Source organism: Mesocricetus auratus, unplaced genomic scaffold (assembly GCF_017639785.1).
Source record: "Mesocricetus auratus isolate SY011 unplaced genomic scaffold, BCM_Maur_2.0 Super-Scaffold_4256, whole genome shotgun sequence".
Lineage (NCBI taxonomy): Eukaryota > Metazoa > Chordata > Mammalia > Rodentia > Cricetidae > Mesocricetus > Mesocricetus auratus.
The window spans coordinates 43,186,283-43,211,689 of NW_024429182.1; positions in this window are offsets into that span (position 1 = coordinate 43,186,283).

A 25,407-nucleotide genomic window follows, 5' to 3' on the forward strand; every position below is an offset into this window, starting at 1 on the left:
AGGCAGCACAGCAGAGCTGTCAGGTAGTCAGAGGTGAGGGTGACCCAGCCCTGATGTTATGAGCAAAGGAGAACAGTCCCCATTACTCATTAGATTTGTGGTAGCATGGGTGGTGGAGAGATGCCCCCCACCCCCGCCTCTCAACACTCGAGCCATGTGGAGGAGCTGGGGATTATAAGAGTAGGAGGGCTGCCCCTACTGCTCACTGGTTGCAGCATTCAGAAGAGTGGTCCCTGTACTCCCCCTGGGCAACACAATAAAGCTATCCCTAAAGTTGTAAGTGTGGGAGAGCTATCCCTGAAGGCATGAAAGCAAGAGAACCGACCTCACCCCTCACTCATTGCTGCAAGAGGTGAATTAGCAGGGGCAATGCTTAGAGAGTTCACCCTGTGGTGAGGACAGCAGTGAACCGGCTGGCAGACCAACCCTACAGCTGCCCAGGCCCAGAACCAGGGTTATGACTTGGCAGGTCCCCAACATCTACCCCACCTAAGATCTGCTGGAACATGTGAAGGGACCTGACCCGCAGACCCAAAGCTGCAGGATCTCCACAACACAGGGTGACGACAGAATATCCAAAAAGAGTCCTAGTGAGAGCCCAGCATGGATAGTATGGTAGAAACCAGAGACCTCAAACCTGTTCAGTGACTCTTTGCAATGGACACTTGCAAGTAAAGATATAATGACAAAGGGGTTCACTGTGTGACTCACCCTGTCACACTGAAGCTCCCATAACAAGGTTTTTAACTTTTTCACCCCCCCACACTTTTTCCCCTCCCCCCCTTTTTTCTCTTAAAATTTGTTTTATTTTGGGGAGGGTATGGGAACTGAGGGCAGATGCGAAGGAATGGGGAAATAAATGAGATCAAGATATATGATGTAAAATACATAGAATAAATAAAAAGAAAGAAAAAGGAAATGTAAAATTAAGGAAGTTTTTTTTCTGGTAACCAATTAATTAACAATTATTTTATATCTTGGTACCTTCCAGGGAAAAAGACTGAAATAGTTCCAACTGAAAGAAGCAGGAAACTTACTCTGGAGACACCATACTTGTGAAATAGAGCACCAATGTTCTGTAGCCTAGGGATGTGGTTCTTATCCTGGAGATACGGTTCTTACCCTAGGGATGTTGTTCTCACCCTAGGGATGTGGTTCTCACCCTAGGGATGTGGTTCTTACCCTAGAGATGTGGTTCTCACCCTAGGGATGTGGTTCTCATCCTAGGAATGCAATTCTTATCCTAGGGATATAATTCTTAGTTCTCTCCAGTGTTTTGGCTTCGGCATTCAGGATGCTGAAGGACAGGTGGAACAGATCTGTGCTGAAAGAATTTCTAAGAAGTTCATGGAAACAGATAAATTACAATAGTCTTGATTAAAGTTGCTGGGTGGCCCAAATCGACTTTCTGGCTGTTGATGCTCTGAAGAGCCCCTTATATGTTCACGTCTCCCCAAGTGAGTAAGAACTGCTATAATAATGCAGTTTGGGATTTATTCTCAGCTGGAAAGCACCACTGATGTTGTGAACATTATTTACCACTCTTTGTTCTCACACCTCTAAGGTGGGTCCTAACCTTACCTGGGCTTATAGGCTTTCATTCTCCATTGTGATTGGACAGAAGAGCCTCTTGTTGAATCCGTGCTATCTAGCTGCAGGGCCTTTCCCCTTAACTTTGATTTCACACAACCACCCTACTCAGTCAATGGAAAAGTATTAATCATCCTTGAAAGAACACTGCACCAGAGCCCTGTTCGTCACCACCAGCTAAGCAACACACACACCACCATCTTCAGCAAGAGCTTCTGAGTTTTATAAAGTACCTCATTCTTGCCCCAGGCATAAACACTGAGGAGGGGGGTTGTTTAAAAAAGAAGGGGGCCTCCCTCTCTCCACTGCAGAGCTGATTAATTTACAATTAGCAAAGGCAAAAAGGTCCCTTTCTGAAACATATGCTTGAGGCCATACATTGAAAACTTAGTCATTGAGTTCTGTCTCTTTGAAGGGGAAAGACAATCCATCACTAGAAAAGGACACCTTTCTAGAACTCAAGCCTTCAGACATTCTTTCTCATAAATAATATACCACTACAGGCCTGTGTCATCACAGTTTGTCTGTCATTTAAAATTTTAGACCAAAATAGTGGAAAGGCATGCTTCAGGAGACCCCTTTTCCATCTCCTTCCCCTTGATCTGCATTAGTAACTATTTCTCACTCATTTTTGGTTCTTCTTGCTAGGGTTTCATTTTGTGATATTGATGTACCTTCTCATTTCTCCTCTTTAATACCTGTATGATAATGCACAGCATGAAGTATAGACCCAAATCTATGTCTTTCCTACAGATTACAAAAATAAATGGCTTCATGGCCATTTATATATATATAGATAGATAGATAGATAGATAGATAGATAGATAGATAGATATAGATAGTATACAAAAGTCTTCCCTCTTATTGATGGAAATAATGGATGGTCACAAGCATCCTGTTGTCTCTTGATTACTTTGAGCTGTTATGTAAATGGAGAAGACTGTTGCTAGTGAATCACACACACACACACACACACACACACACACATGAACTCATTTTCCGTGATGATATGACTTGTTTTCAGTTTGATAATAAAAGTCTCTAGTAAACATTTGTCCATTTTTCATGGTCTCCATACTTGTTCCTGTTCTTCAGCCTCCTAAACTCATTGGTAGGTAATCTCCAGTAAACAATGTTTTCTCATTCTAACGCAGAACTTTAAAAACACTTGAAGCAACAGCTGATGGAAATGGAAGAAGGAATGAATACCCCACAACCTTATATGGAACCTTCAACACCCAACCCAAAGTGACCATCAATGAAGCAGACAAAAAGAGTACCCAGAATCAGCTGAGCTGGAGCTTGGCTTCAGTGATGACTGCTGCTTCCTTTGCTTTGACGACTATTTCTACCCTGGAGTATGGCTGCGCTGCTTAGTTTTTTGTCAGCATAAGCCAGAGTTAACTGGAAAGTGGGAATCTCAACTGAGAAAATGCCTCTATCAGATTGGCCCATAGGCAAGACTGAAAGGGCATTTTGCTCATTAGTGAGAGCTGAGCCTACCGAGGCTGTGCCACCATGGGCAGGTAGGTGGTGCCGAGGTGTATACGGAAGCAGGCTGAGAGAGCCATGAAGAGCAGAGTTTCTCTATGGCCTCTGCTTCCTGCCTCCAAGTTCCTGCTAGAGCTCCTGTCCTGGCTTCTCTCAGTGAAGGACAGTTACCCAGAAGTGTAAGCTAAATTAACCGTTACCTGAATGGTGCAAATTGGCTTTAGCTACTGATGTTCTGAAGAACTCCATACATGTTTTTTGCAGATGGTTCTTCCTGCCAGCCTAGTCCCAATGCCACATCAGCCCCAAATAACCACACGGATGCTATATTAATTGTGAAACTGTTGGCCAATAGTTTGGGCTTCTTATTGGTTAGCTCTGTCTTATTAACCCATAACTACTAATCTGTTAAGAGAAGCTTTTTCTTTTGCTAGCCGCTTTGGTTTATCCCCCGCCAGTCACCTGGGCTCTGCCGAGCCAGCCTGGCTCTAGATCCGCATGAGTCCCAAATAAACACACAGGAGGCTATATTAATTATGAAGCTTTTGGCCTTGTTTGTCTCTTACTGGCTAGCTCTGCCTTAAGTAATTACCCCATAATTGTTAATCTAAGTATTTCTCTTACCGGAGAATAGTTCCCGGCGTCCTACCCCCATGGCGTCACATGTCGACTCTCTTGTGTTTCCCCTTCCCAGAATCCTCCTCGACTCCTAGTCCCTCCTATCTAGGTTTTCTATTGGCCAGACAGTACTTTATTGACAAATGCACAGGCAAATAACAGGACTTCCCCAACATCTCCTCTTTTCTGTTTAAACAAAAGAAAGGTCTTAATTTTAACATAGTCAAATTGTATATGACAGAACAGTTATCAAGTAAGAAAATAGTTACAATTTTTTAGCAAGATTTAAAGAAAATATCATCCATCCCATCCTTGTGAGTCCAAAGTCCTATATATAGCTTATCTTTTATCATAACTAAGGAAAACTATAATTATAACTATCTGTCTTCAACTCCATCAAAGACCACAGAAGGATAATATATAAACACTAGGATTGACAGAGACATCTTACTGTCTGGACAGTCACCCGAAGTTCCTCTGTAACGTTGGGGCATCCATCTTCAGCCCATAGGCCACAATGTGTCTGGAACACTTCTCAGCAAAACAGGAAATTTCAAACTGTCCATCTGCATTGGCAGTCTGTCATTCATTATTCTTTGTCCTGCAGAAAGTCTCGTAGACTCTTCATCAAGCAGGAACCCTGTAAGACTGAGTTCAGTAGTCACTTTCCTGTGGGTCCTGCATGTCCGGATGATACAACAACAGTCAAACAATCTAGGCAAGAGCAGTTTCTTGCCCAAATGGCTAATCTTGCCATGTTGAAAGCAAACTTTATAACGAGTTTCTTTGATGCCCATCTTCCTCTCAGACGTAATTGGTGCTGCCAGGAGCAGACATTTCTCATTGTCAAGACAAACCCTAAACCATTTTAAATGCCATATTCTGAAGGTCTTTGAGAGGTTTGAAGACTGTCCATCTCAAATATATTTCTGTATATCTAGAAACCTAACTTATGTAACTAGAAATTCTATTATAAGTAACTATCTATAGTCTGTATTCAATTATGCATTACGTTGTAAAAGATCAGTATAAGCACAATACTTAATCAAGAGGAGAAATATACAGCATCACAAAATTGACCTTGATTTTGTCTCAATAAATGAAAAACAATACCCATACCATAATTCCCCTTTTTACCATTAAAAAAGATTGGCTGTGATCACTAGCCAATTATAAACAATCCCATTTAAATGAAAACAAAGATTTATAAACAAGATGGGAATTGGGACGTCGCTCATTCCAAACTGCTTCCTGCTGGAAGGGGGCGCTGTTTATACCATGGGGATCATGATAAAACTCAGAAACCTTATAAGTCCATATTTTCGGGGTCTGTAAGACTCCATCATCTTAGCTGTCTCAATTGTTGGAACATCTGGTCCACTGCTTCCGGGGGTCTTGGTTCGTCAAACCACAGAAGCCTGGAAGAAATCCTCAGCTTTTTATGTTCTGTGGAAACATAAATGAAAACTCCTTTTCCGAGTAACATATCCTTATACTTAAATTTTGAGGTCAAGGCATTTTCAAAAGATATAAGTTGTATTAATTTAGCAGCATTTATAAGCAAGTGTACTTTAGTAGCAGTTCCTTCCTGAGCAAGCAAAAAACTGAAAAACACAATAGCGTACAGTATCCAGACTCTCTGTGTATTTTCCATCTTTACGTGGCTTATTTATTTATCTATTATTACTTTATTTATTTTACTTTTATTTATTTTTCTTTGAGACAGGATTTCTCTTTGGAAATCCGCCTGCCTCTGCCTCTGGAGTAAATCTTACCGGCGTGCACCACCACAACGCCGGCTTTTGTATTTATATACCACTTTGTCATTTCATTTTCTCTCTCAATCTCACGTATATTTTTAAACACACTGTAAACCTTTAAAGGTTTTGTTCATCCAAGTCTGACTTTACTGTAAATCCTTAAGTTTTTCTGGCCACGTGTCTTATCTGTAAAACCGCGGCTGTTTTAAACTGCCGTTTCAAGATGGCAGGAGTAAGCGTGATTTCAGCTTACCGCCTCAGTCCATGCTGACATCCAGCAAATGCTGCCACTTCCAGCTGTACGTACATACCTTTCAATCATTAGCAGAGTCTCTTAAAACAACCTTGCTGGTTTTTTTTTTTTTTAATGCCGAGTCAGGAAGACTCTGGTAAGCGAGCCACGTGAATCTCGGCTTGTGGATAGCAAAACAGAGCACACCTGAGAAAAATGCTGCTACCAAAAATCTGTGCTTCTCTCCGTTCTTCTGTTTCTAAAATTCCTTTAAAGCTTTTGTTGTTTTGCGTGAAAATTCAATCCCGCTTCTGACAACCATTCTGTTAAGAGAAGCTTTTTCTTTTGCTAGCCGCTTTGGTTTATCCCCCGCCAGTCACCTGGGCTCTGCCGAGCCAGCCTGGTTCTAGATCCGCATGAGTCCCAAATAAACACACAGGAGGCTATATTAATTATGAAGCTGTTGGCCTTGTTTGTCTCTTACTGGCTAGCTCTGCCTTAAGTAATTACCCCATAATTGTTAATCTAAGTATTTCTCTTACCGGAGAATAGTTCCCGGCGTCCTACCCCCATGGCGTCACATGTCGACTCTCTTGTGTTTCCCCTTCCCAGAATCCTCCTCGACTCCTAGTCCCTCCTATCTAGGTTTTCTATTGGCCAGACAGTACTTTATTGACAAATGCACAGGCAAATAACAGGACTTCCCCAACACTAATCTATGTATTTCTACATGGTCTTATCTTACTGGAGAATGCCTAACTCACATCCTCTCTTCCTGGGCTCACATATTGACTCCTTTCTGTCTATCTCCTTTTCTCCTAGACTTGCCTATCTTTCTGCTTCATGGACCCAACAGTGTTTTATTCATCAACCAATAAGAGAAACATATACAAAAGGACATCCCCCATCATCTCCTCTTTCTGTCTAAATAATAAAATTATATATGGCAAAACAGCTATTAAGCAAGAACTGTAGTTAACACTATTTAGTCTATTAACATTTGGCAAAATTTAAAGAAAATATTCTATCATCTATCCTAACTTTGTGAATCTAAAGTTTTATATGTAACTTATCTTTTATCATAACTAAGGAAAACTATAACCATAACTATATAGATTTAACTCCATCAAAGACTACAGAAGGATATGTAAACTCTAGAATTGACAGAGATATCTCACTGCCTGGACAGTCATCCAAAGTTCCTCTGTAACATTGGAACATCTATCTTCAGCCAAAGGCCACAGTGTGTCTGACAGACTTCTCAGTGAAGCAGGAAATTTTAAACTGTCTTTCTGTATTGGCAGTTTGTTAGCCATTTTTTTGTATCCTAGTCCTCTTGTCTGTGAATATGTAATGGTGGCCACACCCCTTTGGGTGTGGTCAGGTGGACAGAAGCAGAAGAAGAGAAACTTGAGGCATGGCTTCTGTTGTGTGCTCTTCATGTTCACTTCCCAAGTTGTTCTGGGTCTTGGTCTTTATCACAGTGAAAGAAAAAGCAAACTAGGACAGTGGCCTTCAGCTTCTGACAGGTTGAGAACGTGAAAATAGGAGATTCTGGAAGCTCTTTTACCACAGCCTAGGGTATGAAGGACATATTACAAAATCAGCCAATGAGTAACTTATAGAGTTTATATCTAAGTTGTCCTCCAAGTGCCCATACTCTAGAATCTTGGTCAGGATGTGACAATTCCTGAGGGACACTTGAACTGTCGGGAGCAGGAGCTTAGTGGAAAGGAGGCGGGTCATAGAGTCTGTGCTGTTGAGGTAATATTGGAATCCTGACCTCTCTCTTTCCTCAATTTATTTCCTGGCCACCATGAAGTAAGTAGGCATTCATTCATCTCCATATGCTTCCCACACAATGTACTGAACCATCACAGGCCCAGAGCAACTGAGCAGAGTAACTGCAGGTTGGAGCCTTTGAACAGTAATCCAGAAAGAAACCCTCCTGAAATTGATTATCCCAGGTGTTTTTTCCCAGCAATAGAAATCTGAGTAACTACAACTCTCACTGAGACTGTTATATTTTTCCTGAATTTTGTGGTTGAGGACATTTCAAATGAGCCCCCACCCCCACTCCTGTACCCAATATCTTCTCTCTTAAAGAGTTAAGGAGCACCCCCAAGTGCTACTGAGTTGTAAAGGCCTCCAAGGTCATCTATGGAATTATAGTTACTCCCTCCTGTCATGTCTTACAAATCACCACCAAGTACCCTGAGTCACATCAAGAAATTAAGAGTTCTGCCTTTAAGCTTGTAGGAAACACAGCAGCAGCAGCAGCAGCAATGTCCCAAACAAGAAAAATGCTCCCTGCTCATATCTCTCTAGTTCTGGTGGCTGGGAAAATCTAAAGCCCCCTCTAAATCACTCTGGTCTAAGATTTTCAGAGCCTTTCTACTTATTTGGGCAAAGGAAAGGACTTATGACACATCTCCCGTTGCTCCCACTGATGGACAAAGATCAAGTGCCAGACCTGGAACAAATTTTGTGAGAACATGAGTTCTAAGCTCCCAACAGGACAATGGATGAATACCAGGCTCTAACCTGAGACCACTGAATATTTAAAATCAGGCAGAATGAGTCTTATACTATGCTTGCAAGAACAGAGGAGTGAGCAAAGGAATAGATATTATATGAGTCTGGTTGCACTTGGCAAATTCATCCAAAGGAGGAATTTGGAGCTACAAATTGGGAATCATGGAATAGTGAGAAGTCACAGAATGGGCATGTACTTTGGCCACGTAGTCTTAGAGACAAGATTACTTTATCAGTTTCTAATGTGTGATAGTCATGCTGAAAAACAAATTGCTTACACCCTGAATAGCTTATTTGCATAAGTGTTTAGACACTGGATTATTGTAGTCTTCCCGCCAGCCATGTGGGCCCTTATGAGCTGTCTGAACCCCCAATAATACACAGGATGCTATATTAATTATAAAGCTGTTGGCTGTTTGCTTTGATTTCTTATCAGCTAGCTCTGACTTAAGTATTTAACCCATAATTGCTAATCTGAGTATTTCTATGAGGCCTTCTCTTACCGGAGGAAGGGTCTAGGCATGTTACTTCTCCCTCGTCCTACATCATGACTCACTGTGCTTCTCTTTCCCAGAATCCTCCTCAACTCCTAGTACCACCTATCTTGCTTCCCTATTAGCCAACAGTGCTTTATTCAACAGCGTCCAATAAGAAAACATATACACAGAATGACATCCTGGATGGGTTAACAATCTTTTTTTTTATTTTACATACCAATCCCAGTACCCACTCTCTCCCCTCTTCCTGCTTCCCTCACCTACCCACCTCCAACTACTCCTCAGAGTGGGTAAGGCTCCCATGGGGAGCCAACAAAGTCTGTCACATCACATTGAGGCAGGTACTCCCCTCTGCATCTAGGCTGAGCAATATATCCCTTCATAGGGAATGAGCTCCAAAAAGCCACTTCATGTAATAGAGATAAATCCTAGTCCCAATGCCAGTGTCCCCCTAAACTGCTCAAGCCACACAACTGTCACCCACATTCAAAGGGATTGTTCAATCTTATGCAGGTTCCCCAGCTATCAGTCTGGAGTTACTGTGCTCCCACTAACTCCCTCTCTTCGACTGAACTCTGGGAGCTCAGCCCAGTGCTTAGCTGTGGATCTCTGCATTTGCTTCTACCAGTTACTGGATGAAGGCTCTATACGGACAATTAATGTAGTCTTCAATCCAATTACAGGGGAAAACCAGTTCAGGCACCTTCTCTGGACTTTCTTAAATGCCTTTGAAAATGGAAATAAGGACACATATATTCAACATAATAAATGGATGATTGACTTTTATCATATCTAACAAAATAAGGTATGTGTATAAACAAAGGATTGAGGGATTGTGTCGAGAGGCTGTAGTCAGGTGGGACTACTTAGACTTCCACACCACTAGATGTATTTACAGCTTTTTTTTCCTAGGAAAAAAGATGAGATCTATACTAACTACCATAAAATGAAGACTCATCCCTTGAGAAAGGAAATTTACTTTTTCTATAAACTTGAATAAAAATATGAGGAGGCTAAGGCTTCATTTGTGACACAGTCATTGTTCAAAATGGAACATACTGGATGTCAAGATCGGTTACTATTGACTGGCTGCCTTCTACCTTTAAACACACACACATGATATTGATGAGCAATACATCGGATACCAAGGGATGATAATAAAAAGGCATGAACATACCTAGAGGCCCTAAGAGCTTTTCATAACTGTGAAACCTAAGAAGTTAAGTTTGTCAGCCAAAATCTTAGTGCCTGATATCCCTTCCACCATAAACCATTTTGTTTTACATGGCCTACAGAATCAACTAAGTAGAGGCTCACAGAGTGAAGACACAAACACAGAGCCTGTATGGGTCTGACGTAGGGCCTCCGCATATATGTTGTGGTTGTGTAGTTTGCTGTTCTTGTGGGATCCCTAACAGTGGGAATGGGGGGGTGTCTCTGACTCTTTTGCCTTCTGTTAGTACCCTTTTCTTCCCACTGGGCTCCAGCCTTGGCATGAGGGTATGTGCCTAGTCTCTTTGTAACTTGTTATGCCATGTTTGGTTGATATTCTTGGAAAAACCTCCTCTTTTCTGAAGAGAAACAGAGAAAGAGTGGATCTGAAGGAGAGGCGAGGTGGGGAAACGGAGGGGGGGAGGGGAGACTGTGGTCAGGATGAGAAGAATTTAAAATATTTTTAAATAAAAATGTTTTATTTTTTAACTTGAGTCTATAAAATATGAAGAAAAATAAAACGCAATTTTTTCTCCAAAAGCTCACTAGGTTTCATGCTATTGGAATTTTGTAATAGTCAGACTGTTATAATCTAGGCCCCAGCACTTCATTTTGGCTCTTGGGAGATTAACCAGCCACTTGAATTCTGATTTCGTGCTTAAAAGACTAAAGACTTTAAAAGTCATGGGCTGGTAGCTTGCAGAGTTTTAAAAATAAATCTTTCTTGCTGTGATGCTAGGTAGTGCAGCTACATATATTAATTAAAAAGCCAAGGTTTGTGGTCATCCCAAACAACTTCCATAACCGCCAAAGGAACGATGCCTTCAAATGTGTTACAGTAGCCACCTGCTGGTTCATCCACAAAAATGTTAGCAGAGATCCTTATCACTTTACTATGAACCCATATGCTCCATTTTCATTGGTGCAGGAAGAATGCAAGTAGTATAGTTTGCTACTAGACAGGAAATTTGATTCACAAATAACATAAAAGGGAAATATTTGTTAATGGTGCTGAAGTTACAGATGACTCTTACATAACAGCAGAAGAATCTGTTGTAGTCTTTGTAAGTTTGGCAGGAAACCTACTTAAAATATCATTAAAGAATCATCCTACATCATGGGGGCCTGAAGAGAAAGACTAAATGTTAAATTTGCAGAACAAAACCAATTCAAGCCTACAAACAATCTATTAGCACATTAGGCAAGGCACGGCTCTCCCCCTCAGTTGTTCCTAACTCAGGAAGCCAAGGTCTTCTTTCAGCTTTCCTCCTGTCACCAGCCGGCCCCCAACCCCTTTGCACCTGGACCCTGGTTTTTTGTGTGTGTTGTGAAAAGGAGTTATTTTGCCACAGAGAGGAGGACTTTCATGACTTCAAACATGGACATTAGATCAAGTTTCTATCTTCCTTCATAATCCTGTCTTTGATGTCACCAGACTGAAACCTCTCAGAATAAAAGGGGAGAGCTGTGAAAAGAGGCCTAGTTAATTTATACGTGTAAGTGCTGCGGCCCTAATTCGCCTGGGCAGCATTTTCATTGTCTTCTGCTTTGCATCCTAAAGGCAGGCTTACACCAGGCAATTATGAATGGCCCCTCTGAACAAATAATTGAAATTCACAAGTTGTAGAGTATGGGTAGACAATGTCTGGGTTGGAGGTGTGAGGTCAGACGTATTCCCTTGGGCATTGTTAAAGTTGCAGGCTCTTCTCACAGGATCCTATTTGTCTTACATTAGTTTTAATGGCAACTAATCAGGTGAACTGCATGTGCCGAAGGCAGGGATCTCAGGAAGCAATCCTCACAAAGCAGCCCGGGAGGCTGGGCTCATCTGATACGTGTAAACAGCAAATTCTCCATAAAACACAGGCTGCCAACACAGACCCCCGATTTCAGAGATAAGAATGGAAAACGGGGTTAATTTCTGCAGGGAAACAAAGATCAACTGAGCTTTGTTTCTTAATTCTCAGAGTTCATTTTATTTTTTATTTTAAATTTCCACACAGAGGATTATGTCGCCCACACAGGAGACCCCGGTGAATGTTTGAAAGCAAGCATATTTGCACATGTGCATTCATACCCACACCCCCTTAGCTGACTAATTATGGACTAATTACTCCAAGCCAAATTCTGCCCTCTGCTGTGGGTGTCCAAATTAGCTAACGTGTGGTGTGTTCTCCAAGGAAAAGATCTGTGCTGCCTTCTAGAAGACCAGCTAGGATCTGCGATAGTGGGAGCGGCTGTTCTAAAGTAGAATTCAGTACACACCCATCAGTGCTCAGTAAACCTGTTCAGTGTTGTCTTTTAAAAAATCTCTTCATAGGGAGAGGGGATGTTCATCTCTGATGTTATGTGACCACTTAGGGGTCTAAATCAATCCCTGTCACATCCTCATGAACAAAGAAAATTTTTATCACTAGATCTGTTGTTAAGGAAGAGAAAGAAAGGGAGAGGGGGAGAGGGAGGGAAAGAGGGAGAGGGAGAGAGACAAAGAAGGAAGGAAGGAAGAGAGGGAGGGAGGGAGGAAGGAAGGAAGGTAGGAAGGAAGGAAGGAAGGAAGGAAGGAAGGAAGGAAGGAAGGAAGGCAGACAACCAGTGAACAGTTTTACCATCGCTCCTCCTGACTTACAGTGCGTCTATAGACTTACAGTGGAATGGCAAAGCTACCAGTGTAAACTATGAGATGGCAGCATCTACTGACAACAATGTTGAGTTGGAATCCCTGGAAAATTACAGAGTCCTGTGTGGTCTGTTTTCCCTGCCAGATTAGCCATGGAGATAAATTTTAGAGCAATGAAAGATATGGGCTCCTCTCTTTGGTGCTAATATTTGAGTTTCTCATATAAAGTCTGGTCCCCCCCCTTTTTTTCTTACAGAAATTGTTTGCATTGCCAAGAAAATTTCAGAAATAAACAACGGGGCTGCACTTGTGGGAATTTCTCCCCATAGAAATGCGTGCACACAGATAAGCAAAGATAAACTTGTCAGAGCCCATAAGGCATGCAACACCAGTCTTTGTGCTAAACTGGGAAGAATGTAAGTTTCCCTATATAGGACTGGCTAAACAAACACGTACACCTCTGAGATGATGTGGCCACTAAGAATGACTTAGATTCCATGTTGGTTTAAGGACTTTTTAACATTGGGGCACACTGCAAACGTGACACCATTTGTGCTAGTTTTCTGTCACTGTAACAAAACGCCTGAGATAATCAAACTGTTAGGAGAAGAGGGTCATTCTGGCTCTTGGATTTGGAGGCTGCTGATATGGCACAACATGACAGTGAGTGAGTAGCACAGCAGAGCTGCTCATGTCAAGAGTAAAGAGAATTAGGGGGAGTCTCAGTTTTGCAGTTTCCCTCAAGGATACATCCAGTGACATAAAGGCTCCCCAGTAAGCCCATCTGTTGAATGAAGCCTTTTCCTTTCCAGCCACTTTGGATTTTCCCCACCAGTCGCCTGGGCTCTGCCGCGTTGTAGTCCCCAAATAACACACAAGACGCTGTATTAATTATGAAGCTGTTGGCCTTGCTTGTTTCTTACTGGCTATCTTTGACTTAAGTATTTACCCCATAATTGTTAATCTAAGTATTTCTCTTACCGGAGAAGTTTCCGGGCTTCTTATCCCTAAGGCGGTTACATCTTGACTCTCTGTGTTTCTCCTACCCAGAGTCCTCCTGGACTCCTAGTCCCACCTATCTTGCTTCCCTATTGCCCAACAGTGCTTTATTGACATATACACAGGACTTCCCCATCACCCATCTGTTTTCTTTTAATTTAATTTAAATTAGAAACATGAATGCTTCAAATGTCAATCCCAGCTCCCTCTCCCACCCCTCCTCCCTTGTCCCTCTACCAGCCCCCCCAGACCCTGGCCCAATCCCTATATCATGCCCCAGGGAAGGTGAGGCCCTCCTTCGGGGGGATCTCCAGAGTCTGTCATTTCATCCAGGGCAGGACCTAGGCCCTTCCCCATGTGTCCAGGCTGAGAGAGCATCCCTCCATGTGGAATGAAACCCCATCTCTTAAAGGTTAAATGTCTCTTAGCACTACCAGTCGTGGAGACCATATGACCCTTCACCATTTGACCTTTTGGGGGACACTTATAATATAAAACTATGGTAGAGTTCCCTAACAAATTTAAAATTTAAACTACAAACCTGAAAAATCAAAATTGGATTTGAAAGTAAAATGGCTTCTCTAGATTCCTTTAGATCCTCAAAACATCTTGCAACATATTTGTATAAATTCATCCAATTTATATTTCTTCCACCATGCTCCTGCTTTGCCAGGGTTCCTTGTTTGTGTTTTGCAATTGGTGCAGAAATACATAAAAGCCTGGAGATATTTGTAGGAAATAAATGTGTGTGACAAACTATTGAATTTTTAAAAACCATGTGTAGTGTGATATTATTTACCTATAACATGAGTTGTACGTGTCTAGAAATATTCACAGCGCTACCCAGAAGCAACTGGAAATATTCATTAACTATCCTTTCTTATTGTTTTTGAAGTGAGCAGTCAGGCATGGTGGCATACACCTGTAAGTCTAGCACCCAGAAGGCAAAGGCAGACGGATCTCGAGTTTGAGGATACCCTGGCCTACATAGTGAAATCTAATCTCAAAAAAAAACAAAAAACAAAAAACAAAAAAAAAAGAAAGAAAGATATGATTTATAAATAAGGATGGTAAAGGGTTAAGGGATTTAGATAAAGGGATGCTAAGTGAGAATATGAAGTTAAAAAAAAATCCCACTGGTGTGGATTCTTAACCAATACAAAACATGCCTGAATATACATAAAATATGAAGTGAATTGTCCTAACTGTAATGAACAGAACTCATATACTTTGAGACAAATGTGGGGTCAATTGTCATCTGAATTTGATTCTGAAAGGCAAAAACTGTTACGATCATCAATTTTTCTGGTTCAGTGGGAAAAATTAGACTTGAAAAGGGCCAAAATGTGAGCTGAGCTGAGACTTTCTACTCTTACACAGTTCAGAATTCCTGCCTAGGGAATGGTGCTAACCACAGGAGGACAAGTCTCCACACCTCAAGTAACCCCCCAAAGACATGCACACAGGCCAGCCACCCTGACTCCTTCCCCAGTTGATTACTAAAAATAACAGTATTTAAATAGACACTTGTGTCTATCAGTGTGATTAGCAGACCACTGAAACAATGGACCTCAAAGAAATGAGAATTTCCCCGGAATCTCATGCTGAGAGAAGGAAAATATGCCTCCCAGAAAGAGATTTCACACAATTCTAAGATTCATCAGACCATGTTACTGGCTGAGACTGAAGTCCAGACAATGATGGAGAGTAATGGGTGGGACCACACCCTGACCTGGATGCTTAGATGTGCACGTATATCTCTGGCACTCTATTTAAACCTTCATTTCACTTCAGAACCCCAGTGGACTTGGAGGAGTCACTGGATTTCTTTGTCTTCCCCCTCCCCCAATGAGGCCACACTGGATAAATCTCTTTTTGTTTCCACTTTTAATTTGGCTCATTTAATTGACTGGGACTGGCTTAGGGCACGTGTTGATAACAATTCTAGATTGTGTTGAGTTGATTTTAGCACTATCAGATATGCTCTTATTAGGTATCATGTAAGTAAGACACCAGTCTTTACATCTGAGAATGCCTTGGTAAGCAGATAGTCTATATTCTCTCACTGAAGACAGGCTTCGGTTTCCTCAAAATCAAATATACATGGGCTGTTAGGCTGCAGGTCCCTGGGTGAATAAGCTCTCTCTGAAGCCCCAAGTCCTTTCAGCTGTAGGAGGAATTTTACTCTGCTGGATTTAATATGCACATAAATCACCTTGCCAAAATTCAGATTCTCATCCAGGAGTGTGAGATCAAATCCATACTTTAACTACCCAGCTCCCCAGTAATGATGAACATTCTGGTGGTCCTTGACTATCCAAAGTATTTGTTTAAATTGTGCCTTTCTGTAGTTACTGGCTGGTTGAATGTCCTAATTGCTCAACATCCCTAAGGCATCCATTCTATGTCTACTACTGTTCAAGAGCCAGCTCATACAAGTTCTTAAGAGCCAGTTAATTTGTCAGGATGTTTACAAAGCAATTGTTGCTACTACTTGTAGCTTGAAATTAGCTAGGATGGGAATAAACATGTCACAGAAATCAGAAAATGATACAAATACGTGTTTGTCTTGTCCTGAGAAGTGGTTCAGCAGTATACCCCTGCTTGTTGCACTCAACTCTCAATACATCCTGCCAGGCATGCTCCCAAAAGACTGTGAAGATCTTTTGGTCCTTTGGAGATTTATGTGCCTGGTGGGGGTGGGGAGACTACGGAATGGAGATAATAGTTTCTAAGCAGAAATCAAGCCAGAATACAGGAAGACATGACTAGTATTAAATATGATTGCAATTATTTTATTGTTGAGAACTTATGGTATGAAAATATCTTTAGAATGCTCTTTAAATTTTTTTATTTTATGTGCACTGGTGTTTTCCCTGCACGTATGTCTGTGTGAGGGTGTTGGATCCTCTGGAACTGGAGTCACAGACAATTGCAAACTGCCAAGTGGGTGCAGGGAATTGAACCCATGTCCTCTGGAAGAGCAGCTAGTTTTCATAACTACTGAGTCATCTCTCCAGTCCTGGTATGAAAACATTTCAGCAGAGTAAAACTGTCAATTCCAATATTACCTAGAAAAGTGGGAAGAATAAACCCTGATGTATCTGTTAAAGTTCCCCAATGCCCTAATATTAATTTTTCCCAGAGTGGTGCTATTGGGAAATGATAGAACCTGGAGAGATTGGGCCTGTGGGAAGTCATAAAAAGTGGGAGGAGCTTGAGGCTGAAGAAATAGTTTAGTATGTAAAGCATGAAGACCTGGCACTGAACCCCAAGAACACCTAAGATCAGTCTCTGGCCTACATACACACGCACACACACACACACACACACACATGCATGCATACATGCACATGTACATATAGACTCCCCCTCAAAAGGAGAAACTTTTTGTCAATTTTTGTGATGCATATGTTCAGAATACTTCTAACTCTTTTGCAATATATTATGCTTCATATTGTTATTATTTATCCCACTATGCCATGGAATATGTTCTTCCACTTAAGGGTGGCTACGTAGAGATCAGCTTCTCCTAAGTCTCCTCCATATATCCTCAGACTCAGGTAACTACTATTTCTACTTACAAAAGGTCACATAGGAGTCTGTGTATACAGCATTTGTCTTTCAGCGCCTGACTTTCCTCATAATTCAATGTCCTCCTGGTCCATCCATGTTGTCACATAGCAGGATTTTCTTCCTATTTATAGCTGAAAATATTCTACCATCTGTATACACTACCTGTTTATAAATATGCATAAATATCTATCTCATGGTATGTATTCATTGTAGATGCTATTGTGTTGGATAAGGACACTCACACAAATGTACACTGTAGACTGAACACATTTCCTTGTGACTCTTTACCGGTTACTTTCTCGCCCACCCTTCCTTCAGCCTTTTTTGTCCCTTTGGTAGTTTCACTTTTATTTGCTTATTTGTCCTTATTTTATATATGAAGGTGTTGCCTACATGTATGTGTACCATATGCAAGCAGTGTCTGCACAGGCCAAAAGGAGGCATTGGACCCTGTAGAACCGAATTTACAGATGGTTGTGAGCTTCCATGTGGATGCTGGGAACTGAACCTAGGTCCTCTGCAAGAGCAACAAGTGCTCTTAACCAGTCAGCCTCTCCATCCCCCTTCACTTCTGCTTTCATGTCATGTTCCCATTCATCTTTTTACATGCATACATAAAATTTAGGAACCACAAATGAGAGAAAGCTTAAGTCTTTCTGAGACTTACTTAATTCACTTCATATGACGATCTCCAGTCACATCCATTTTCCTGTAAGTTATAGAACTTCATTCTATTTTATGAATTAAAACTTTATCATACCTATAAACACATAAAGAGAGGTATATATATAGAGAGAGACAGAGAGACGCACATGTACATTTTTACACATGCATACACACAGGAAGGCAGGGAGAGAGAGATTTCTTCATCCATCCATGTCTTACTGGACAGTTGTGTTGGTTCAATGACTCAGCTACTGTGAAGAAAACTGCAGTGAACACTGGTATGCAAGTGTCTCTGTGATGTGTCGACTTGGAGTCCTTCAGATAAATACTCGAGGGTGGTATAGCTGGGCCATGTGGCCATTCTGATCTTAGTTTTTTGGTTGTTTTGCTTTGATGAACTTTTATTCTAACTTCCAGGAAAGCTGGGAGAGTTCATGTTTTCTCCCAGCAACAGTGTATCCTCATCTGTTTTCTGCATGTCCTCACTAGAATTTGGTGCTATTTGTTTTGCTAATGGCTGACATTCTGACTGGGGTGAAATGCAATCTTAGTGTAGTTTGGTTTGCATTAATCTCATGGCTACTGAGGCTGCACATTTTTAAAATAGTTTTTGGTAGTTTGTGCTTGAGAACTAGCAATCCATTTCTATCAATTTATTTCATTAGTATATTTTTGTTGGTGGTAAATTTTTGTTTTGTTTTGTTGATATAGGGTTTCATTGCATAGCTCTGGCTGGCCAGGAACTCTGTATGTGAACCATGTTGGCCTTGAACTTTCAGAGACCCACCTGCCTCTGCTTCCCAAGTTCTGGGGTTAAAAGCATATACAACCACACCCAGCTCTCTAGATTCCATATATTAATTCTTTGTCAGCTAGCAAAGATTTCCCCATATCCATAGGCTGTCCTTGTCACTCAGTCAACTGTTTCTTCTGCTGTGTAGAAACTTTTTAATCTTACAAGGTCCCATTTGTCAGCTATTAGCACATAACTACATTACTGAATTTTTTGTATGTTGACTTCATACCCTGCAACTTTACTAAACTTCCATACTACTTCCAACAGAGTTTTTGATAAAATCTTTAAGGTGGTCCATATATAAGACCATGTTGTCTATAATCAAAGCAGTTTGACATCCTCCTGTCCAATATAGATGCTCTTACTTTCTTTTTCCTATCTGCTCTACCCATGAATTCCAGTGCTATGCTGAATAAAGATGATGACCATGCTGCCTTTTTCTCTTAAAGCATGTAGCATTGTGAAAACAACTTTGGATGGATACAATGGTGAGTGTTGATGTCTTATAAGTTGGAAAATATTATGAATGCATTACTTTTATTGTAAAATCAGAGTGGCTTTCCCTTTAGAGTCAATCTTGTTTTTTATATCTCTTAGAATTTCTTATTTATGGAGTTAGGTTTTTTTGTTTGTTTCAGTGTTTTTACTTATTCTTTGAGAATTTCTTATAACATATTTGGATCATATCCTTTCCCCCAACTCTTCCCAGATCCTTATACCTTCCCAACTTTATGTTCTTTCTCTCTCTTAAAACAAAATAAAACACACACACACACACACACACACACACACACACACAAAGTCAAATTTGTGTTGACCAATTACTCTTCAGCATGGGACCCGCCCTGGAGTTGATACATCTAATGTCATTCCATTGAAGAAAACTGGAGGTTTCCCCTCTCCCAGAAGCTACCAATTACAAATAGCTTCTTGGGTAAGGGTGGGTCTTCATGCTCACTTCCCTTCTTCTGTACTGGGATTTTGTCTGGCTTGAGTTTGTGTGGGTCTTGTGCATGCTGTCACAGTCTCTGTGAGTGTGTATCTGGAAAACGATGTTTTCTTGGAGTCATCCATCACCTCATATCCTCTTCCACGTAGATCCCTGAGCCTCGAGGACAGAAGTATAATGGAGATATCCCATTTAGGGCTGAGTATTCCAGGCCCTCACTCTCTGCATGCTATTCAGTTATGGATCTCTGTAGTCATTACTGTCTACTGAAAGAAGAAACATATCTGACAAGGGTTGAACAATTCAGCGATCTGAACTTCTGTTTGGAACTCCAGTTTGGACTCCAAGCTATTTTTTCAATGTTTTTAAAACAGAGTTTCTTCATATGTCTGGGACTGGCCTGGAACTCAAAATCCTCCTGTCTCAATAATCCATTTGCTGTTATCACAAGCTTCCAATCACTATACCATCAAACAAACGTCTTCAGATATGTATGACAACATATCCTGTAACATATAGTACTCAAGTTATTCAGACATAAAAAAGTGTGAGAAGCAAATTGGCTGTGTATTCTTAAAACATCTTGATGTTTAGAACTCAACGTCTCTGAATCACTCTTTATCAGTCAATATTTGATTCACAAAACTGCAGAGCTAAAACAGGACGTGATATTGTTACAGTAAAATTTTATTCAAGCATTATAGAATAAAGAGCATTTACAATAGTCTGCATGTATTTCACTGTGATATAACCTAGAAATTCAAGTGAAATAATTTTAATTTCAAAAGAAAGTTTACCATTCAAGTTGGGTTTTTTTTGTAAACAATCCTTTTTCATCTAAAACCCATAAAATGGAATGGACCATCTTTGTAACTCTCCAATCTCAATGTGCCAATAAATGGCCCCCTAGATGCCCCTGTATATTGTTACAAAACCTACATCCTTTTCACCTCCTTTATAGTCCCTTTTATGGCTATTAATTTTTAATTCTAGAGACATAGTCACTAGACATAGTCACTATTTCTCATCCTCTAGTGGGAGATAAATGTGATTTAGATTCTGTTTTATGTATGCTTAGGGCTGATGGCTCTGATTGTATCTATTCCCCAAGAGAAAAATTGCTGGTTTCCACAACCCTTTCTTTGCTGGCCATAAAACAAATATTAAACAATGGCAATAAGCTGTGAACCTCCTAGAGTGCTCCAAATTTTAATTAAATGATTGCTGATAAAATATGACTCAATACAGTTTGTATAAAGAACTCACTTAATGAACCTTTGTGTTGACCACATGTACTGCATAGCCCCTTGAGACCAAGTGCATATACAGAATCCTGAGCCAGTTTTTGCAACTTGTAGACTTCTTGTGTGACAGCACAGTGGCTTCCCAAGTTGAGTTCTCTATAAACTGAATCTCAGATTCCCAAGTAGAGCTGGTTATTGACTCTTAAATAAAAAGTCCCCTTATTTCTATTACACTTAATAGTTTGTATTTACAGCCATCTGATGTCAAGTCTGCAAAGAAATGATAAGATTTTTAAGCCTTCAGAGCTTCCAATGTGTCCAGTAAAGAACCTACATAGAAAAGATATGGGTCTTAAAGTGCACATCTCTAGAATGCTCTAGAACTGCTAGAAGCAACCTCCTCCTAATCACTCATTGTTTAAAGAAAGGCAATTCACTCAGTGTTACCTGGTCCATCCTCCAAAGACTGCCAAGGTTCCAGGGAAGGGGAATAGAACCTTCTTGGATAATATCTACATTTTGTGTATGCTTTTTGAACTTTTTAAAAAAGAGAACTACTTGGTGTTTTTTTAGAGAATTTTCTTCTTGAATTCTCATAACTTACTGCTCCTTCAAAAATGTAATTTTTCTTTGTTCAACATGTTCAAACAAAAATGTCCAAAGGCATTTGGACAGTGCACAGTTAAGAAGTAGGTAAAATTAGGAAGTTGCCACCTAGCTGTGCTCCTGACTACCACAGTGCAAATCCACTCTCCATTCTGTCTTCTATAACATGAACCAGACTGAGTGATGAACAGTCATCAGAGGCAGAGTTCCAAAGATAGGTTGAAATTAGCAATTTGCAAAAAGTCATGAGAACTGGTTTGCAAATCATTAATTTGTTGGCTTCAAGCATTCTTAGTGACAGCACACTTTTGAATCCCAGTACTCAGGAAGCAGGAGCAGGTGGGTCTCTGTGATTTCAGTGTCAGCCTGGTCTACATAACAAGTTCCAGGCTACTCAAGGCTACCTTGTGAGACCCTGTCTCAAAACCAAAATGGTCATCCTAGGCACCACTGGAATCTTCTGGAGACCTGTGCTTTTCCAATTTCAGCATCTACCCAAACTACTAAAAACCCCATGCTTGTTAAAAGTGTATGCCTGGTGTGAAGTTCAAGATTCTGCATGTCTACCTAGTTCCCAGGTAAAGCCAGGGCTTGATAACCCTGCTGGCTCTTGGTACTAGGAGAGGTTTCAATGCTTCTATGTGCTGAACACACATTATTTATTGGATCACAGCACAGCGTTGTAAATGCTGCTGCTGATGTCATTCCAGTTTCTCCTTTGGTGATAAATATATCCCCAGGGAATGCTTGGAGCCAACAAAGAGGATTGTAAACTGAATGACAGGATAAAACAAGCGGCTGGGAGAGTGATCCTAGAAGGATCTGATGCACCTACCCCCCCTTGACTGTCACTCTTGATAAATGGCTCTATGCAGAAAGGTTGGACTCAACTGCAGTGATGACTTGCAATTAAACCCTCTATGTGTCCTCAGCCTTGCTCATTAGCATACTGTTCATAGAATATACCATAACTACATAATACATGGCATATCAAGGTGGGGTCAAATCTTCATTTTGGTAGATGGTACAAACATTGGAGTCTACCTCTCTAGATAGGAAATTTAATTTTGTATCTTAAAGCTTATGTTTTGCTTCATAAGGTCCACTTGAAGCAAAACAGGAAATACATATCACAAATTAAAATGAAAAGTGTAGAAACATTATCATCTTCTCCGAATTCATCTGCATATTATGTTCTCCATTCCTTTATTTGTCTATTCAGTCAACAGCATTTACCAAGCCTGTACAGTATGGTCAGATATTGATTTGTGTTGTAGGGTAAAGCAGTAAACAAAACATAACTCCCCCACCCCCCCACCCCGCCATGGTTTATATAAGCAGACTAAAACTTGGCAGGCAGAAGAAATTAAGGAAACAACAGCAAAGATAAAGCAAAGAAAGGATGAAGGGATAGCAAGTATGGGAGTCATTTCCTGTGGAAGAGGTGGGTGGTGATGAACACACGGGGCAGAGTGGGCAAAGACAGTGAGAACAGGTATTCAGGTGTACAGTTAAAGAGACGAGAAGGCAGGAAGAGGGGAATCAAGAACTGCTGTACTTTTGCTCAGAGTAGTTACAAGAATCTGGCCACCATTTTACATTCAGTTTAAATTTATTTTTAAGACAAGTTATTGTATACAGCTCAATTTGTCCTCAGAGTCACAAACTTCCTGCCTCAGCCACCAGGGACCACTTCAGGTTCCCATTCTATAAGGATTTTATATAAGCAGGAAAGAACCAAGAAGTAGAATATGCTGGGTGCTGTTCTTCTAAATTCAATGTTCAGCTTATAGAGCTAGAGAAACAGAAAATGAGCACCACTATATATCCTACAATAAACAATCCTTTAAAAAAGATGTGTCAGTAATTTCTATTATATATGAACCTTAGCCTTTAAGCTTTAAGTGTGTAGGTTAGATAGCTAGTAGGAACCAACGGGGAGGAGAAGGTCTCCAAAGGAAGGAGAATTAGAATATAGTGTTATGGAGTGTTAAAGGGAAATTAGAATAGAAAAATTAAGTAGGGAGGGGGATGGGGAGAAATGTAAAGGAAGGAATATGGGGAGAGACAACTAACACTAAAAGGCTTTTGAAAAAAAAAACAATGTGGAAACCTACTACTCTAGAAGCATCCTAAAATATATACACATATGAAAGGGATTTAAATGAGGTCACTATATAATAGAAGAGAAAATGTCCCAACTAGAAATCTTATGCCATCAAATAAAACCTCCAGTACCAGGAATGGATTACATATTGAGTCGTTGGCCAAAGGGGTCCCATAGACTACCCCCAAACACCACAGGATAATGTTAAGGTAATTGATTACTATTTACAACCTAATGGTAAAACCCTATTGCTGAGGACAGAACTTGCTTTTGTCATTGAACATGAAGAACTAGAGAATAAGGTTTTGTATATGACTTGACAATTATAATTTTCAATGCACATGGTTTTGAGGTAACAGCTACAGCAAAGATCAATTAGGATATACACTTGTGGCTTCTTTAAAAGAATTTTGTATAATTTGCTTATAAATATTCCTATAATCTATTAAATTCACATTTTAAATTTTATTTTAGGATATTTTATCCTTTCTTCATTTTTATTGATTTATTTTAGCATATAATATACCCATAATTCAAATCAATACATCAAAAACTCACAAAAAGATTATCTCAATAGACTTAGAATAAGTTACAATAAAATGTACCACCAGAGGAGCACAAATTCCAGGATATAGAGTAAAAACTCTACTCCCTGCTCATCCTGCCAAGTACAGTAACAATCCTGGCTGTTACATGTTAAATAAAAGAAGACATGACTCTGGAGGCAGGGAGTGAAAGAGACTGACTAGGAATCTTGAGACCAAACAAATGACCTGGGGATGAGTTTCTTGAATTTTCTTTCTGCCATTTACATTGCAGAGTCAGAGCTGAAGAAGAGGCTATGACCCAGAAATACCAGTAATAGAAGTGGTTCACAGAGAGTCTAAGAAAACAAGGAGAAAAATGTTGAAAACCACTCTACTCCAATCAAGTACAAAATACCAAAACTCTGGTCACTCACAACCTCATAGACAAAGACTGAATGGGAATTCTCAGTTTCTATCCTTAGAAGGCTGTAACCGAGCACTTCAACACCTCTCCATGATAGTGTCTAAGAAGACCAGATGAGGGTCTGGAGCTTTCTTTCACTCACAATAGCTGCTAATAAGATCTTTTCTCTCTACCTTTGCCATGTCTGCCTAGACCAAGCTGGGGAGCCTGGACCTGGACCTCACACTGCAGGAATAAGGGGACCCTTTTGTCTGCTCATACTAGAGAGTATTTCTGTCACAGGACATGGTGAAGAATCACTACTTGACTTCTATGTGGTAGTAATACAGCCACCCCAACAGTGGTGTCAGTGGAGACTACATGAGGAGGACAAACTCCTACTCCTGCCCAGTGAAAACAAGAAAGTCTTCCAACTAATTGTCAACAACGGGGCATTGCGATTCTTTCTCACATGACCTTATACTTACACCCTTCCGGTCCCCCACAGTAATGCTAAAGAAAGACAACCATCTAAAACGGGGTTTAAATAAGATTCAGAGTCTTGTAATTTAAAAAAAAAATCCAGGTTTCAGCTGAAAAAAAATTGCTTCTCATGCTCAGAACCAGGAGGATTTCAAAAACTATAAAAAGACATTAGAAGTTGCCAACACACCCAGAATCACACATTCTTGAAACATGAAAAGGTAGAAAACCCTGGGTGTGCTGATGTATGCCCTTAATCCCAGAATTTGGGAGGCCGAGCAGGCAGATCTCAGTGATTTTAAGACTAGCCTGATCTACATAGTGAGTTCCAAGCCAGCCGGGGCTTCATAGCGAGATCCAAGTATAAAAACATAGAATGCTGCATCAGAGAACTAAACAAGGTCAAGAACAATCAAACAGAAATTTTAGCAATGGAAACACTGTTACTGAAATGAGTTACTTATTAGAATGGAGCAAACAGAGTTACATGGGAATAGGG